The 18,377-nt window shown below is 43.5% G+C and overlaps 1 long non-coding RNA gene across 1 annotated transcript in view; it reads right to left on the reverse strand.

Annotated features, from left to right (window-relative positions):
• Positions 1-5,899: 5,899 nt before the first annotated feature.
• LOC137563593 (uncharacterized) overlaps positions 5,900-18,377 on the reverse strand; it is a 101,573-nt gene continuing 89,095 nt past the window's right edge. The window contains exons 2-4 of the long non-coding RNA XR_011030384.1: positions 13,705-13,836; positions 11,336-11,521; positions 5,900-5,976 (exon numbers count right to left, since the gene is read on the reverse strand). This is a non-coding gene — a long non-coding RNA (uncharacterized lncRNA). The remainder of the gene's footprint in view (positions 5,977-11,335; positions 11,522-13,704; positions 13,837-18,377) is intronic.

Raw genomic sequence — 18,377 nt, forward strand, 5'->3', positions numbered from 1 at the left:
TTGTATGTGTGGTAATTATGGTACATGAACTTGGTGTCTCATATTATTATTTTCAGTTTAAGGGCTGAATTTCTTAGACTGAATTCTAAATAGCACCCATGTCAGTGTGACATAAAATCTGCTTCATTCAACTGCAAATCAAAATAAATAATAATCTTTGAACTTTGCAGCCTTTTCCTGCTATCTACCGTTTTGGTTTCTGATTGTTTTTCAGGAGAGTCACAGCTGCATTTGACTGCTGTTTGACTGGTTTCCTTGGGTAGATTACAATAACTGGTTTATAAAGTGATAGGAAGATTTTAGTGGCTGGTAGGAATCAGTAGATTCCAGTGACTAACAGTAGCGTAAATTCTAGTGACCGGCAGTACATGGCAAGCTGTAGATGACAAGTATTGCTAGATAGTAGGAGAGCACTTGTGGCAAATAATCAGTACCAAGTACTGAAATATAGCTGTGGTAGTGAGCAGTGGCAGATAGCAATGGGTGACAAGCAGGGGAAGATAGCAGTGGGTGACAAGAAGTGGCAGAAAGGAAAGAAGTGGCAGATAATTGTAGGTTCAAGCAGTGGTAGATAGTAATGAGTGACAAGAAATAGTAGATAGAGTGGGTGACAAGCAGTGGTAGATAGTAGTGGGTGTCACATAGTGATAATAATAACAGTGATGGTAAACATTTGTTTGCAACCAGATCAGAGTAGAACTTGTAACTATTTAACTATAACTTCCATGTGTACCCAAATATCAGAATTAGCTAGCCATATAGTTTTATTTATTATTATTATTTGGATTTATATAGTGCCAACATATTACGCAGAGCTGGACAATAAATAAATTTACAGATAATGATAATAGGTGTGACAGACAAAACAACACAGGTAATAAGCAGTAAGACACACAATGCCAGATCATACACTGGAGTAGTAGTCCAAGTAATTTCAAGTTCACGTTATTCTGTGAGCAGGATACGCGATCAGATAGGATACACAAGGAGGGAGGGCCCTGCCAAAGGCTTACAATCTAAAGGAAAAGTGTGGTGACATGATAGGGGGGCTTCATTGAGGTAGGGTGTCCTTGAAGAGGTGAGTTTTGAGGGCCTGTTTGAAGGTGCTGAAGAAGGGGGCACGCCTGATGGGCAGTGGGAGAGAGTTCTACAGGATGGGGGCAGCTCTAGTGAAGTCCTGTAGTCGTGCATGGGTGTGTAAGATGAATGGATGGTTGGGAGGAAGTCGTTGGAGGAGCGGAGTAGATGGCCAGGTATGTATCTAAATACAGCCCAGATACCAGAATTAAACAGATGTTTTTCCTCCATAACTATATACAGCCCAGATATCAGAATTAAGATGTCATGTGCCCCTAGCTATCAGTATTAGGCAGCCAGGTGAGCCCACAGTCTCCCATATAGCATTATTAGGTAGACTTATGTCAGATATTACTAGTTACTATTACTAGTTACTAGTTATTATTAGTATTATGTCAGGTATATTATGTCAGGTATGGCAGGTACTTATGCCTCAGGTTTCAGTATTAGGAGGCCCCCTTCCCCAAGATAGTAGTTTTAGGTAGTTAGGTCTGCCCCAATTAGAATTCCTGTGTGCCCCTGAAAAGCATTGGGCAGCCAGATGTATCCCCAAATTATTAGGTAGTCAGAGGTGCCTTCCCCAAATAGTACTAGGTAGCTAAAGAAGTCACACAGGTATTTGGAAGCCAGATGTGCCACCCATTATTAGTTAGTCAAAGGTGTCCCCCAGTATAAGGCAGCCAGAGGTGTCCCCCAGTATGAGGTACCACCCAGGAATTATTTAGCCAGAGGTGCCTTGCAGTATGAGGCAGTTCCAGGAATTAGGTAGCCCGATGTTTACCTAGTAAAAGGCAGCCAGAGGTGCCCCCCAATATACAGCTGCCAGAGGTGTCCCTTAGAATTAGGTAGCCAGAGGTGCCAACTAGTATTAGGCAGTCTTAGGTGTCACACAGTATTAGGCAGCCAGAGGTGCCCCCCAGAAATTGGGTAGTCTTAGGTTTCCCCCAGTACAAGTCAGCCAGAGGTACCCCCCAGGATTTATGCAGCCAAAGATTCCACCAAGCGAGCAGAGTGGCAACTCACTTCCCCAGGCTCCAGTAACCCTTGCCTTTGTTTGCAGAGCTCCGGTTTCTGTCGCTCCAATGGAGTCTCTTATAATGTAACCTGTTGGTTTTTTTTCCATTGGGCAAAGTGATGGAAGACTCCACTGGCGCCATGGAGACTGTGATGGTGCAGAGGAAGGATGGTGAGTGTGCCTGCACTCGCATTTCAGGGACCTCACCACAGGTCTCCATGAGGCATGCGTCAGGCCCTCTTATCGCTCTGTGCCTTGTGGGTAATCAAACCCTGCAGTGGCCCTTATTCAGGTGCACCGCTGTATGTCCACCACTGTCTATATATTCTGTTCTTAAAAGAATCCTGTCACTAAATGGGCAACGGAAACGCTTAGTATAGGATCACAAAATATATAATCAGAAGTGAGCATCAGTACAAACCAAATGTAATGCAATTAGTAGTACCTGAGATACAGGTTGTTGAGTTCAAAATGAAAGTGAAACTAAAGTGAGCTAAACCCCCTAAGATAACCTGTCAATCAACGAAGCCACCCACCAAAGTAGAAAAGAAGCTTGGGCTTGAAAGGTGGAAGGGGTTGTTGTAACAAGATTGATAGTTTAGTAGGAAAAGTCAACATTTGTGTATAATCTAAGCAACTTGTATCATTGGAAATGCTGATTGTCTTGACATAAACCTTTGATTAGGTATTTTTTTATCATATGCTCAGTTTAGCTACATTAGCCAATATGATTATGCCAGCAGTAATTTAATATTAAAAATCACACACAGGAAGTAGGAGATAACATGTTATCCGGATTAGTTATGGGCAAAATTCAGTTCCTTCTACAAAAAAATGAAGAAAAACAAAAACAAAACAAAGCATTTATTTTCTCTTCTTTTCCCTTTTCTTATGAAACTGAAATGCATTGGAATAAAGGATAGCTCATCATTTACTATAAAGGGACCCCAAACATGATCTTAAGAACCTCTTTTGGCACTACATAAACAACCCCATTACCAGTGCCCTGGAAAGACTCCAATGTCTTTCCAGGGCACTCCAAAGACTCCATCCACTGTAACTTGAAGTGTAGATGATGGCCACTGAATAAATAATATTATATTTTTTAAATGTTCACGTTCATTAGCATATTACTAATGGGGACCCATATAACACATGGTGACACATTGTGCTGGCCAGTAATAAGACCGCATTGATTACTATGGCCACAGTAGACTGACTCTCCTGACAGTGCAGCTTTTAATGATGTAGTGAGTAGTTAGAGATAAACAAATCTCTGACCATTTACTATCGCCCTCTGGGATCGGGACTCCATCCATCAGGTAACAGCTCAAAGCCAAATTCTGTGAAAACAAGTCACTAGCCTAGAGGCTAGCAAAGTGTCTGTTACTATCGAGCAGGTTGGATGAGAGGGAGAACAAGGTGCTTGGGGGATGCTCAGGCATCAGTTGTTGCTAAGGATCTGGCTTGCCTTCAGCATATAAAGCAGCACTGATCAACCAGTGCTGTCTTAAAATTATCCAGGAAGCAGAGGCTGCTGCATTGCTGAGGTCATGGCCCCTAATTTAATGTATATTGCAAATTTAAAAAAAAATAAAATAAATGTATCTAATTTTAAATCATAGTTCCCAAATTAAAGTAATTTCAAAAAACGTTGTGAGTCCATCCCTAATCAGCAGAGAGTCAGTTACTTGACAGTCCTGCTGAAGATTCATAAGCAAAGCTATCATGTAATAGATATCAATATTTCATGAGAAAGCCTGCTTAGCTATAATAATTTAACAATAAATATTCTAAGCCTTCCTTCTGGTTCTCTTTAATGTGTACAGGTGGTAGGCCCTAATATAATCCTTCCAAATCTTTCATTACAAGAAAGTATATTGCTTTCTTCACTTTTACATTCGCACATTAAAATTAACAAAAGTTTAAATTGTTAAATAAAATATATGGGAATTTAAACCTCATTTAATGACACACAAAAAAACTAATTTAATGACACAATCGATGGTAAAGGTAAGAAACACTTTATCGATACATTATTAAAAAGAAGCATCACCATAATGGCAAAATAGCATACACACAAAATTTTGCATAAAGCTCCACTTATTAATAGCCTTCTATAAATAGCAGTCCTCTAACTACATAAAAGTGGTCTGAGCTCCCACAAATACCCCTGACTAGGGTACTCAGTTGGTGTCCATGAGGAACAAATATACCAGCACTTAGATAAAAAGCACTTAAGCTGGGTCAGTGATAGGCAAACTTGGCTCTCCAGCTGTTAAAGGGACTCCGAGCAGTGCAGTAACTATGGAAAGATGCATACCATTTTGAATCTCTCTCTCTCTCCTCTTTCCAATGATATATAAACCGCCAGCCTACGCCTTTTAGTTTTTATTATTTTCGCGATCGAATTCCTCCATCTTGGATTCCTTATTCAGCATTGTATTATGCAGGATGACACTTTCCCGAGTGTCGGCAGCTCCATTCAGTGCAATGCAATGAAATACAAGGAACCCAGGGGGATATAATTACAAACAACATGCCGGTAGGTGTGAGGATATAATTAATTTGTTGTGGGTATGCTTAAAGGCATACCCACAGGCACTGCTCGGAGTCCCTTTAAGGAACTACAAGTCCCACAATGCATTACAGGAGTCTGACAAGCCAGAGTTATGATTCATAAAGGCAAATGCATTGTGGGACTTGTAGTTCCTTAAAGCAGTAGGATCAGCCATATTATTCCAGGGAAAGTAAACACATATATAAGTAGATAAATACTTGATCTACTTACATAACACATGTATTGTACTGTCCACGTTTTGATTTTGGTGAATGTTATATAGTAAATGACGAGAATTCTGTTCCTGGTGGGGGCCATGTCTTTTACCCACAGTAAAGGCTAACTCGTGATGTCATTTTTGCCCTTTACTCTTTTTCTTGTCTCCTCCAATCGCTGAGTCACCTCAGCCTTGCTTGTAAACACAAGTGATTAGGGGATCAGGTTTCAGATAAGCAGCAGGCCTTTTAAAGATATTTTATCTAAATAAACGGGTTACGCTTAAAGATTGCAATTTTTGTTTTCCTATGTAAATTCCTGAAACTTTACCTCCATACGGATGTCCACTGGATCTTCACGACGTCTTGATGTTCCCTGGACGTTATCTGTGACCTGAGCCATTTTACAACCTTATAATGTGGGTTGTTGGGAGCTGGTAAGCCCTTTTCTTGTTTTGATGTTTGGCGGATACCTACCTCTGAGCATTTGATGTATTGTGGTGAAGAATTTATCATTCCCTACATACAATGACTTTTTAAGCCTGCGCTGACTTTTGATGCATAAAGTATGTTTCACCATACTGTTAGCATGGGCGTTATGCAGTAACGCACTGCAGGCAGTACGTTGTGATACTGCAATCTGTTAGACCACACCGCAATCGACACACTGTGAACGCCACATTGCTTTTGCAGTGCGACATTCTGCGTTACAATGCAGTCATTATGACACACCACAATGGCCCACTGTGAATTTACCCTAATCAAAAAGTTCTCACTGAAATTTGGTTGCCAGTGATTATTGAATCTGATCAGACCAATCACAGCCGACAAATAAATTATGGAAAAGGTGTGCAAATAAAGTTACAGGTACGGTATTACAGATGCAGATTGTAGTTGTAGATCATTGGATCTGGCTAGCCCAATCAATTTGGAGACATGCATGCAATGAGAGTTGCAGGTATGGTAATACAAAGGATTGTATGAAAGAAATTACAGTAGACGGTATATACATATATGTTCAGAAAACTTTATTGTCATTTTTTTGCAGAAAAATGTCCTTTAATGAATTGTCCTCTTGTTGAGTATGAAAGTGGAGCTCCAGACAATATCTGAAAAGGAAGGGGAAACCACACCTTTGATAGCTGTCACAAAAGCAGGGCTTCGCAAATACTTTTACTGGGAAAACTGTCACACATTTGTAAATTGTAATTTGCCCTACTTCTGTACCCAGTGGCAATTGGTATTGGTACAGGAACATCTCGTTAGTGAGGACATGGACAACAACAAAACTTGGGGAAGCCTCTAGACTTTCTCTCTTACGATCTAAAGCTTAAAGTATACATGCACTTCTTTGTTTAAAGCGGACCCAAACCAAACTTTTTTTAATTCTAAATATTTAGCTGCACCACTCAGACACATACAAAGATAAATAAACACTCCTTCAAGCCTATGAGCATTTCAGTGCATGCTTTTCACCCTTCTCTTTTCATAACTAGGGTTATACAGGTGGCAGCCATTAGCAATTCCTCCTTTGCCGGACACTACCTACTCCACCAGTTTGCCGGATTCTGTCCCGGCAATATGAAAGGAGGGGAAGGGTTCCTCCAATAAATGTAAAATATTTTATATTTGTCATCATAGTAAATAATTTGGGTTCAGCGCTCAGGAAGACAGTCTCTGATACAATCACTTGTAAACACATATAGGGGGAGTATGCCACGCACCGCTCCCCCTCAAGTTGAATAAACTCACCGGATCCGCTGGCCAGATTGGGCCCGTCAGCGCATGTGGGGTGTAGGCCACCCCTCAGCCACCTCGGCAACCTCAGCTGGGCACTTGTAATTCTGAGCGAGACACTGCTCTGTCCAGCGTTGGAATAATAGTCCAGTGAATTAAACCTGTACCTATATTCATTATATTGCGATTACAGCAGCTAGCCAGACAGTGGAAGACAGCCAAGGAGCCAGTGCAATTTATAATAGACCTGATAACGTGACATCCGGTAGATGCAGCATTCCAGCCAGGACAAGGAAGATGTCTTCATCTTCCTTGTCCTGGCTGGAATGCTGCATCTACCGGAAGTCACGTTATCAGGTCTATTATAAATTGCACTGGCTCCTTGGCTGTCTTCCACTGTCTGGCTAGCTGCTGTAATCGCAATATAATGAATATAGGTACAGGTTCAATTCACTGGACTATTATTCCAACGCTGGACAGAGCAGTGTCTCGCTCAGAATTACAAGTGCCCAGCTGAGGTTGCCGAGGTGGCTGAGGGGTGGCCTACACCCCACATGCGCTGACGGGCCCAATCTGGCCAGCGGATCCGGTGAGTTTATTCAACTTGAGGGGGAGCGGTGCGTGGCATACTCCCCCTATATGTGTTTACAAGTGATTGTATCAGAGACTGTCTTCCTGAGCGCTGAACCCAAATTATTTACTATTCACGTTTGGCTTCCTACAGAAAGCAGGGAGCGCTCCACCTAATGAACTGGGTGTCTGATCAGTTTCATCAACTTTAATAACTGCTTTTGGTTCACCTGTGCAGTTTTGATCCTATCTAGGCTGTGTTCGAAGCAGCCACATCCAGTGAAGGCTATTATATGTTTGTGGTTAATATTTGTCATCATGCAGATGAAAAAAAGCTGCTATTTATTATTATAATTTAGAAAATAGATTTTATTTCTGAAATCTTGTATTTTGTATTTGGGTCCACTTTAAATGGCTTGTGTGCCTATATATAAAGAAGAGAACAGCCATATTCACTTCATCTGCACAGTACAATACTGGCAGGGCCTCCTGTAAGTAACCCTCATCGTAAGAGAAAAATATCTCAATCTTCCATCCACTAATAGATACAAAGTATGAAATGTGTTGGCAGGCATCCTCTACATTCATTATAATGGAAACATTTTTATGTGTGCACTTACAGCATCCTCTTTTTGCTGAAGAAGTCAGTTTTTTATTTTTCATAACAAACTTTATCGACAGCAGGCCTGCCCAATGAGTTTCATATGAGATGAGTATGGCTAAGCTCTTTTTTACCATATGCAAACTAAATAAGCAGAGGTGTACAGTATACATGCTTATCCTTTTTTTAAGTGTTTGACTGTAATTCTGCTTTAATGACTTTTAGTCAATATTTTAATTTTTGTTAGGCATTTTCACTGAAGCATAAATATGTGAACTAATAAAAGTCATTAAAATATATTCACATTTGTACACAAAGTGCCAAAACACAATTATCCACCTGTTGTCACCTTGATAATAAAAGTAAGACTACTTCCAATTTTGTTTTAATAAAATGAATTGTCTTTCAACATAGTTTGTGCTCCTTGCTTTTATGATACTAAAGATACTAAAATCTGAACTTCCTGGATTTCTCATTGGTACTAAATGTAAATAGAAGACAATGGCTTCAATTCACTATGGCTGTTTGGGGAAAAAAATAGGTCAGAAAAATACTGGATTCGGTAATTTAGACTTTTCCAAATTCACTAAGATGTCCACACATGTGGCAGAATTTTGTCTAAAGGGATACAGAAGAGCCCCTTTGAATGTCTCCTTCTCCTGCTCTCATGTTTTATTTTTTTTTCTATTGTCCCGCCCGGCAGTGCACATGAGGTGAGCAGCAAGACCATGTGGCTTTTTCCGATCAGCTGCTTCCTATTGTCTGTCTAGTTTACCAAATGCAGATTGCTAGTTACCAACAGGTCCAGGCTGGTCTTAAATACCAAACATTTTACTTGTTTTACTGCTTGCTCTAATCTTTGTGAATTTACATTTATTGAGGTATTTACTGCACAAGTCAGTAATTTACCTCACTAGTCATAAATTTAACTTTTCAATGCAGTAATAATATCCTTATTGGTGTTTGGCGAGATGTTTGTTACAATCAGCTGTTCTCTGCGTTACTGAATACAGTAATGCTTAATGAATTGAAGTCTATGTAATTAATCACAAGATGTTCCTACTTAATGCAACTTTTCCAGAGAAATTCCCCTTGAAAAAGTTAGTCACATGACCATGAGATCTGTGCAAAAAATATACAGCCAGGGAAGTGGTAGATACGTCCTCTTATCTAGAGCCTTCATATGACTTCGCCCATCTGCTCACTCTCCTGTGGAGCACAGTGAGGAGGTGAGTAGGATCAGCTCTATGCTCACAGGAAAATTCTAGTTTGTCCCCCTTCCCAGCTCCTCCCTGACTACTTATGTGGGTGATTATGAGATATTTGTTCTTCTATTCCTTCTAGAAGCATGCCAGCCACATTTATGCCACATCCCACCACTAAAATTATCAGGCAGCTCACATGAATTTCTCACTGAGGCTTCCTATTGGTCCAGGGACTAGCACCACCTGTGTGTGGGTTACTCCCACCTTCTTGTCCTTTACAGTGTGTATTATTCCTCTCACCATAACATTAGACATTGCATAAAACTTCATAAGGAAAGGTAGAGGCTTTTGTGCCCCCTTTTTGCAGAGTTGTAGGCTCCCCCATTTCCCATAGAACTTCTGGTATTGACATTGTGTGTGTGTCCTCCCCCTACCCCTTAGATAAATACTCATATTAATATACTCGCACAACTACCATATGTGATCATAACACAGTGCACACTTTGCATGTTAAAATCTGCACATTATTTTTTATGACAAGAAGAGTTGCTGTGTAACGTGCATGTTACTCAGAAGTACACTGTAGGCAGCATGCTAGGATAATATGGTCCAGTGCAATACAGAGATGTGAACATGCCTTTACAATTAAAGTGGATCTGAAATAAAAATTCAGAGTTCATCTATAGTGTAATAACATGGCAGGACTTCTGAGAAGTGCAATGATTTTTTTTTTTCTTAAAAAGTTCACCTTTTCATAATTTTGAATAAACTTTAGCTCTAGATTATGCTTTAGGGGTAACTACAGTTCTCCATATCCCCACACTGAGATTATATTGAGGCTAGCCACATAGTAGAACAGAAATTAACTTTCTTGAGCATCTCAAATATTTGTTGAAAAATTCAGTTATGAGAGGAAGAAAAGCCTCACTGATTCAGTGTTATTTATCAGTAGAAGTTTAGTAAGTTTCACTACAGTCATTGTGTGAAGGCTCATGTTAATGACTCATTTGACTCATTAACAGGAACCGATGAGTCATTAACATGTGCCGTCACTAGGGGAAGCTATGCCTTACGCAAGATATCTGCAGATCGCCGCCGCTGGAGGAAGATGAGCCACTCTGCCTCTAACGATTCTTTTACAGGGGTAGCGCTGACAAGATGGAGGTGGAGAGGACCACCCATCGCTGGAATCCATAGGGAGGTGAGTCGCTGTGCAGTTATTGTTACCCAGGGAAGCGGAGACGTGGGGGGGAGGAGGCTGGAGCTGAGACATGTGGGGAGGGGGCTGGAGCAGAGATATGGGGGGGGGGAAGGACTGGAGCGGAGACATGAGGGGGGGAGGGGGCTGAAGCGGAGACATGGGGGTGGCTGGGGGCTAGAGGAACACAGAGAGGAGGACAACTCGGGGCTAAATGGGGCACGGACACACACATAGGGGAGCAGGAGGGGACACAGACACACACAGGAGGGGACACAGGGATTGGAGGACCACACAGATGGGCTGAAGGGGACACACGCAGGTCAGAAGGACCACAGAGGGGGCAGGAGTTGACACGGGGACTGGAGGATCACACAGGGGGCCAGAAGGGGACACATAGTGAACATAGGAGGACAATGGGGAGAACATGTACAAGATGCTACTAGAACATGGACGCACCAGGTTTAGTTTATATATATTTTTCCCCCTGATTTTTACCCTCTAAACCTAGGTGTGTCTTATATTCTGGAGCTTCTTATATTCCGAAAAAATACAGTATACCCACCAATTATCTATTATAGTTTGTAAAGTGTATTCAACAGATAACACGTGTTATACACCCTAGGTTCTCAACGTGTGGTACGCATACTCCAGGGGGTACCTCTGATGTTTCCAGGTGGTACTCGGGATTGATATACTTAAGAAAAGCAAATTTAGAATTTTAATAAATGATAAATCTTATTTAAACAACACCAAATTAGTAGTTAGCTAATTAAAAGCAGTAGCAAATGCTTGGAAATTGTTTAGAACCAATTATCATCTACTACGATTTAATATATATTTGTAAAGGGGTACTTGTGATAATGTTTACTATGCTAGGGGGTACTTGGTGAGTACAGGGTTATAAAGGGGGTAAATACCAATAAAATGTTGAGAAACAGTGTTATACACCATGTGGCCTTGTACACTTTTACACGGGGGGGGGGGGGGGGTGGAGAAGGAATACAGTGGCTCCAACTTGTGCCAAACCAGATCTTAGCCCTTAGATGAACGGAACCCAACATGAAGCCGCAAATTAACCTTTGAGCAGCTTGCTGATGCCTCAGTTAGGCCCTGTATCTACTACATGTGGCTATCTGTGTTGTTGTTTCTTTTACCTCTGTGTTTCCGGTGTGTCCTCCTCCAGCCTGATGGTCCTGCAGCAGCTAGAGTTTATCTCTTTGTATGCAGTTCTTGCCTGACTGCTTGATGTGGTGCAAAGCTATGGGCCATGGATCTCCCGCCGCTCCTCTCCTGACCCCATCCCACAGAGATTTTCTAAAATGGCCAATCAGACTTTTAATCTATAAACAGCACAAAATTGATTAAAATTAATTGATTGGATATATGTATGAGCAATACATTAATCACAAAGTTAATCAAAGTGATCAAAGAATCAATATCGATATATGTATGGCGAGCTAAAAGCCACATACACATACTCAACAAAAGTCTTTTAAATGCACGATTATCATACCACTTGAAGAAGTTGGACAACTTTTGTACAGTAAAGTTGGACAACTTTTGTCAAGACGACAAGGAGTTATCACCGATAAGAGGCGACCGACAACTGATAAGATGCAGCTCAAGTCAATCCAACACTTGGACAGTTGGATTGACTTGAACTGCGTCTTATCAGTGATAACGCCTTGTCGTCTTGACAAAAGTTGTCCAACTTTACTTTACAAAAGTTGTCCAACTTCTTGAAGTTGCTTGATAATCGTGCATTTAAAAGACTTTTGTTGAGCATGTGTATGAGCCTTGAAGTGAACCTCCGGACTAAAAATCGACTCAGCAGCACTGGAAAGGCTTGGTGTTTCTTTAACAGTTTCACAGCATCAGAACTTTGTTTCTCTTATCCAAGCCTCATTTTTAGTTGCACAGAAGAAAATTGCCCGGGCTTTTTTCCCCTGATGCTGTGCAAAGCATGATGGGATTTCTGATGTTGTTGCTCTCGTTCTGCTGTTTTGGTGCAAATTTTTTTCTTTTTACATTTTGAATTTGACATTTGAAGCCTAGCACGTGCAGCTGGGAGTGGTTATCAGGACACAGGACAGTTGGAACTGTGTCTCATGCTCCCTGTCACCTCCTTTCAACCAAAAAGATGGCTGCCCCCATGACAAAGATGGCAGCCCCCATGAATCACAAACATTTGCCTGTTCTTTTAAAACAGGGTGGGTAAGAGATTATATTACCCATCTATTCTAATTAACATAACTAATGTAACTTAATGACAGTATTTTTGTTTAGGCTGATGTTCCCCTTTAATGCCTACTACACACCATACAATTTTCTGTTAGATTTTTCTATTAGATTTTCTGTTAGATTTTTTTGTTAGAACAATGCCTAATTGCTAGGCAGATAGATGGTTAGATAGATAATTTCCAACATGTTGGAAATTATCTATCTGGCAGGTAAATCTAACAGAAAATTGTATGGTGTGTACCTAGCATTAGACCTAACCCAGTTGATAACATTACGGCTAATTAGTTTAGCAATGATGAACATCACAAACAGAACTAAGGCTTTGGAGCAGAGCAAATTGTCCAAATGATGGTGATATCATGAATGAAAAATTAGCTACAGATGTACTTTGCTAACATCCTTCAATCCTTTCTCACTAGCAAGCTAGTGGCAGCACGGTGGCGTAGAGGTTAGCGCTCTTGCCTTGCAGCGCTGAGTCCCCGGTTTGAATCCCAGCCAGGTCAACACCTGAAGGAGTTTGTATGTTCTCCCCATGTCTGCGTGGGTTCCCTCCAGGCACTCCGGCTGATAGGATATGAGGAAGCCCAATGAAAACAGAGCGGTGGCCTTTGGCTGTGGCTTGCTGCTATCTGCCTGCAAGCTGTCTACAGTGGGTGTGCAACAATACAAGCAGCTCAGCCTGCAGTAGCTTTCAGAAGGGCAATTGTACTTTTCACTACCCTAAGCCCATTTTTATCAACTGCCCCTCTTGAGTTTAAAGGTACAAATGCACTATAACTGTCTCCCATAGGGATCAGAATCCAATGCCAAGGTGGACAGTTCTGGCGAAAGCTCATATAGACACATAGATAGATAAGATAGGATTAGAATGTTGATCCAGGGATTTTCTTTAATTGCCACTTGGGATGTGGAATATTTTTTTTTTCTTTTTTTATTCTTATGAAAGCAACTGTTCCATGCTTTTCAAAGTCTTTTCCCCTTTTCCTTAGATTAGCTGGGGTTTCTAGGGTGCTTCAGGATCAGGTGTCGTGATAGTGCTTCAGGTTTTATGTTTATTTTTCATAGAACTCATATAACAAATTGCCTATTTCAGCCAGATATCTTTAGCCACTTGGTGGCACCAACGTTCTTAATAAATAAGTATTTGAAAGACCTTTCTATGTTTTCCTGAGTTGCTTTTTAGAGACAATTATGCAAGTCAAATGATATATTTCTACTGAAAAAACAATGTGTCCTTCTATTATTTGGTTCCACATTAACACGTTTAACCATATTTTACTACCTGCAGGGTAGTTTCTGGGTTCAAAGGTCCGTTTCTGGGTTCAAAGGTCCCAACCCAGGGGTTTGGGTCCTAGACTAGGACAGATTGCAGAAGAACGTAGCCGCGTAGGAGGGAACAGAGGACATGGTACGTCTGTGGAGCAATACAGAGACATGTATGTAGTCTGTTTAATTACGATTTTTCACATATCTTTTAAGTCCGACTCAAAGAGAATACAAATAAAGAAAAAAAGGTAAAGGGAGATTGTATGTTGTGATGTACTAACCTGTTGGCAGAGAATGACAACAAGCCAGATCAAAAACTAGTTAACATGTCCTAGGTCCTGTTGAAAAGGGCGCCCAATAAAATAGTGGGCTCTGGGCAGGGGCGTTCCTAGGGTCCTTGGAGATCGGGGGCACCTGTGGGTACTAGGTGGGGGGGGTGGGCTAAAATGGGCGTGACCATGCAGTGAGTGGGCGTGGCTATTGGTGGGGCCAAATGTACATGAACTTAGCAGCGGTGTAAACTACAGATAACGGGCCCGCCCATAGAAATATTGGATGGAGCCCCCTGTCCTTTATATTAGATAATTTACAATCAGTATAGGCATAGATCAAAGATGTATACGCACATACAATTTTGATTGGTCAATCACTGACCAATTTTACCACCCCCATGCAGTAAGTGGGCCAACGGACAATGAATTTGATGAACAGAGCTAAATTTGGCTAATCAAAATTGTATGTGTGTACCAGGCTTTACAGCTAATACTGTACATACTGAAAGTAGCAGGGATCAGCATACAATACAGCTGGTCTACAATCAGTAAAGGCACAGAGTAACACCTTACACTGTACACACTGGAGGTAGATCAGTACACAGTGCAGGCACTAGAGAACAGCTTATACTGTACATACTGTAAACAGCAGAGATCAGCACACTGTAGCTAGCGCGCTGAAAAATATGAGGGTTACGTTGTACATCGAAAAATGGGTGTTGCCATGGACCAGAATGTGGGTGTGGTCACGGGTGGAGACAAATTTACATGAACCTAGCAATGGTGGGACATTAGATTAGGACAGTGGTGGCGAACCTTTTGGAGGCCGAGTGCCCAAACTGCAACCCAAAAGTCATTTATCTATCGCAAAATAGCAACAGCAATTTAAACTAAATACTGTACAAACGTTTTAACTCATACATGAACATTATGGAAAATCCAAGTTGAAAATAAACTGTTAAGATAAACAATTTCATCCATCCTACTCCTGAAAAATGTATTCATTTTTTAGAACCTGACAGTTTTATTTTCTGTTTTAAAAAGCTAAAACAGTAGGTTTAATGCTATTGTCTCATATGATGATGATTCAGCTTTTCCCATAGTCTCGCAGTTAGCAATCATGTGACCCTCAACAAGACAAATTCAGCAATCATGAGGCCCCTATTGAGACAAATTCAGCAATCATGAGGCCCCTAACAAGACAAATTCAGCAATCATGAGGCCCCCAACATGACAAATTCAGCAATCGTGAGGCCCCCAACAAGACAAATTCAGCAATCATGAGGCCCCCAACAAGACAAATTCAGCAGTCATGAGGCACATAAATAGACAGCATTTCACATAAATAGGCAGAATGCCCCCTTAATATGGTAGACACCTCTCACCTGGCTTCTGAATTCTCCTCTAATGCTGCTGTGCCTGGCAATACTGTTTTTGGCTGGATTGGGGATGATGTGTGGGCTGAAAGGCCTGGCAGTGATGCTGTGGCCTGGCTAGCGGTGATGCTGTGGCCGATTTGGCTGGCGGTGATGCTGTGGCTCGCTTGGCTGGCGGTGATGCTGTGACCTGGTTGGCGGTAATGCTGGGCTGTGCTTGGCTGGTTGAAGTAAATGCTGGCCTGACTGGTGGTGATGCTGTGGCCTTTTTGACAGTGATTCTGGGCTGGTTGGCTGGTGGTGATGCTGGGCTGGCTGGCCTGGATAGTTTAGGTAGTGACAGGTGCCCCCTAGTTAAGGTAGCACCAGGAGCCCCCCAGTTTAGGTAGTGACAGGAGCCCACCAGTTCAAGTAGTGACAGGAGCCCCCCAGCTCATTTAGTGACAGGAGCCCCCCAGTGTATGTAGTGACAGGGACCCCCCAGTGTATATAGTGACAGGAGACCCCAGTTTAGGTAGAGACAGGAGCACCCCCAGTTTAGGTAGTTAGTGACAGGGACCCCCAAGTTAGGTAGTGAGTGACAGGCACCCCCCAGGTTAGGAAGTGAGTGACAGGGACCCCAGGTTAGGTAGTGAGTGACAGGGACCCCCAGGTTAGGTAGTGAGTGACAGGGACCCCCAGGTTAGGTAGTGAGTGACAGGGACCCCCAGGTTAGGTAGTCAGTGACAGGGACCCCCAGGTTAGGTAGTCAGTGACAGGGACCCCCAGGTTAGGTAGTGAGTGACAGGGACCCCCAGGTTCGGTAGTGAGTGACAGGGACCCCCAGGTTAGGTAGTGAATGACAGGTGCCCCTCAGGTTACGTAGTGAATGACAGGTGCCCCCCAGGTTAGGTAGTAAGTGACAGGCACCCCCCAGGTTAGGTTGTGAGTGAAAGGCGCCCCCCAGGTTAGGTAGTGAGTGACAGGGACCCCCAGGTTCGGTAGTGAGTGACAGGGACCCCCAGGTTAGGTAGTGAGTGATAGGTGCCCCTCAGGTTACGTAGTGAGTGACAGGTGCCCCCCAGGTTAGGTAGTGAGTGACAGGCGCCCTCCAGGTTAGGTAGTGAGTGACAGGCGCCCCCCCCAGCTTAGATAGTGAGTGACAGGCGCCCCTCAGGTTAGGTAGTGAGTGACAGGGACCCCCAGGTTAGGTAGTGAGTGACAGGCTCACAGCACATTGCATTTATCTTTACCAGGATAGGTAGTGACAGGGACCCCAGTTAGGTAGTGAGTGACAGGCTCCCCCCTCACCTGACAGCCAGGAGCAGCGTCAGACCTCAGTATCAGACGTTGACCAGTTAGAGCGGGCGCACGAACCCACCACGCTGTATATGCGGAAGTGATGTCACTACCGCATATCAGTGCGGTGTCCGCTAGGTCCTAGCGCCCGCACTAGTGGTCGCCGGCTGATCGAGGCCTGATGCTGGCAGCGTCGGCAGGTGGGGGGGAGGGCGGGGGCAGCGGCGGCAGGTGGGGGGGAGGGCGGGGCACCCCAGTAAATAGATTGGGGGCACCCTAGAACATGTTGGGGGCACAGGCCCCCCTAAAATAGAGCTAGCGACGCCCATGGCTCTGGGTAAACCTACTATGTAAACTGCATCTACAAATAGCTGTGGCAAAGCTATTTTATCGGGTGCTCTTTTTTAACAGGTTGCTGGCAGAAAGGGTTAGGCATTGGCTGGATGTGGGAGGGTCTTTATTGTTAGGCGTCGGTAAGAGGTGCTTAGTGTTAGGCATTTGGGGGGGGTTAAGGTTAGACGTCAGAGGTAGTGTTGGGCAAACAGTGTTCGCCACTGTTCGGGTTCTGCAGAACATCACCCTGTTCGGGTGATGTTCGAGTTCGACCGAACACCTGATGGTGTTCGGCCAAACCGTTCGGCCATATGGCCGAACTAAGAGTGCATGGCAGAACGTTCCTCGAACGTTCGGCTAGCGCTGTGATTGGCCGAACGGGTCACGTGGTTCGGACCCGAACGCGCTCTGATTGGCCGAACGGGTCACGTGGTTCGGGTAAATAAATACCCGATCCACGTCATTTCTCCGCCATTTGTCTGTGGGTTTAGCTTTGGGTAGGCAGGCAGGGTAGTTCTCTCTCCAGCCAGGCTAGCCAGGGTCCCCCCAGTCATTGTGTCGCTGCTGGGAACAGTAGTACACCGCTCACCCACACTATATAGCATTGTGTTTACTGCCACTCTGTGTACACCGCTCACCCACCACTGTATAGCATTGTGTTTACTGCCACTCTGTGTCTCTGCTGGGAACAGTAGTACACCGCTCACCCGCCACTGTATAGCATTGTGCTCTGTGTCGCTGCTGGGAATAGTAGTACACCGCTCACCCACCACTGTATAGCATTGTGCTCTGTGTCGCTGCTGGGAATAGTAGTACACCGCTCACCCACCACTGTATAGCATTGTGCTCTGTGTCGCTGCTGGGAACAGTAGTACACCGCTCACCCACCACTGTATAGCATTGTGCTCTGTGTCGCTGCTGGGAATAGTAGTACACCGCTCACCCACCACTGTATAGCATTGTGCTCTGTGTCGCTGCTGGGAACAGTAGTACACCGCTCACAAAACCACTGTATAGCATTGTGCTCTGTGTCGCTGTTGGGAATAGTAGTACACCGCTCACCCACCACTGTATAGCATTGTGCTCTGTGTCGCTGCTGGGAATAGTAGTACACCGCTCACCCACCACTGTATAGCATTGTGCTCTGTGTCGCTGCTGGGAATAGTAGTACACCGCTCACCCACCACTGTATAGCATTGTGCTCTGTGTCGCTGCTGGGAATAGTAGTACACCGCTCACCCACCACTGTATAGCATTGTGCTCTGTGTCGCTGCTGGGAATAGTAGTACACCGCTCACCCACCACTATATAGCATTTCTGTACTGCCACTGTACTGCTGCCAGTCAGCGTGTACTTTAAGGATAAGTGAAATGAAGAAGAAATCCTGTGAAAGAGGGAGGGGCAAGGGAAGAGGTGTTTCCCCTGATGGT

This window comes from Hyperolius riggenbachi, chromosome 3 (assembly GCF_040937935.1).
Source record: "Hyperolius riggenbachi isolate aHypRig1 chromosome 3, aHypRig1.pri, whole genome shotgun sequence".
In the NCBI taxonomy this organism is placed as follows: domain Eukaryota; kingdom Metazoa; phylum Chordata; class Amphibia; order Anura; family Hyperoliidae; genus Hyperolius; species Hyperolius riggenbachi.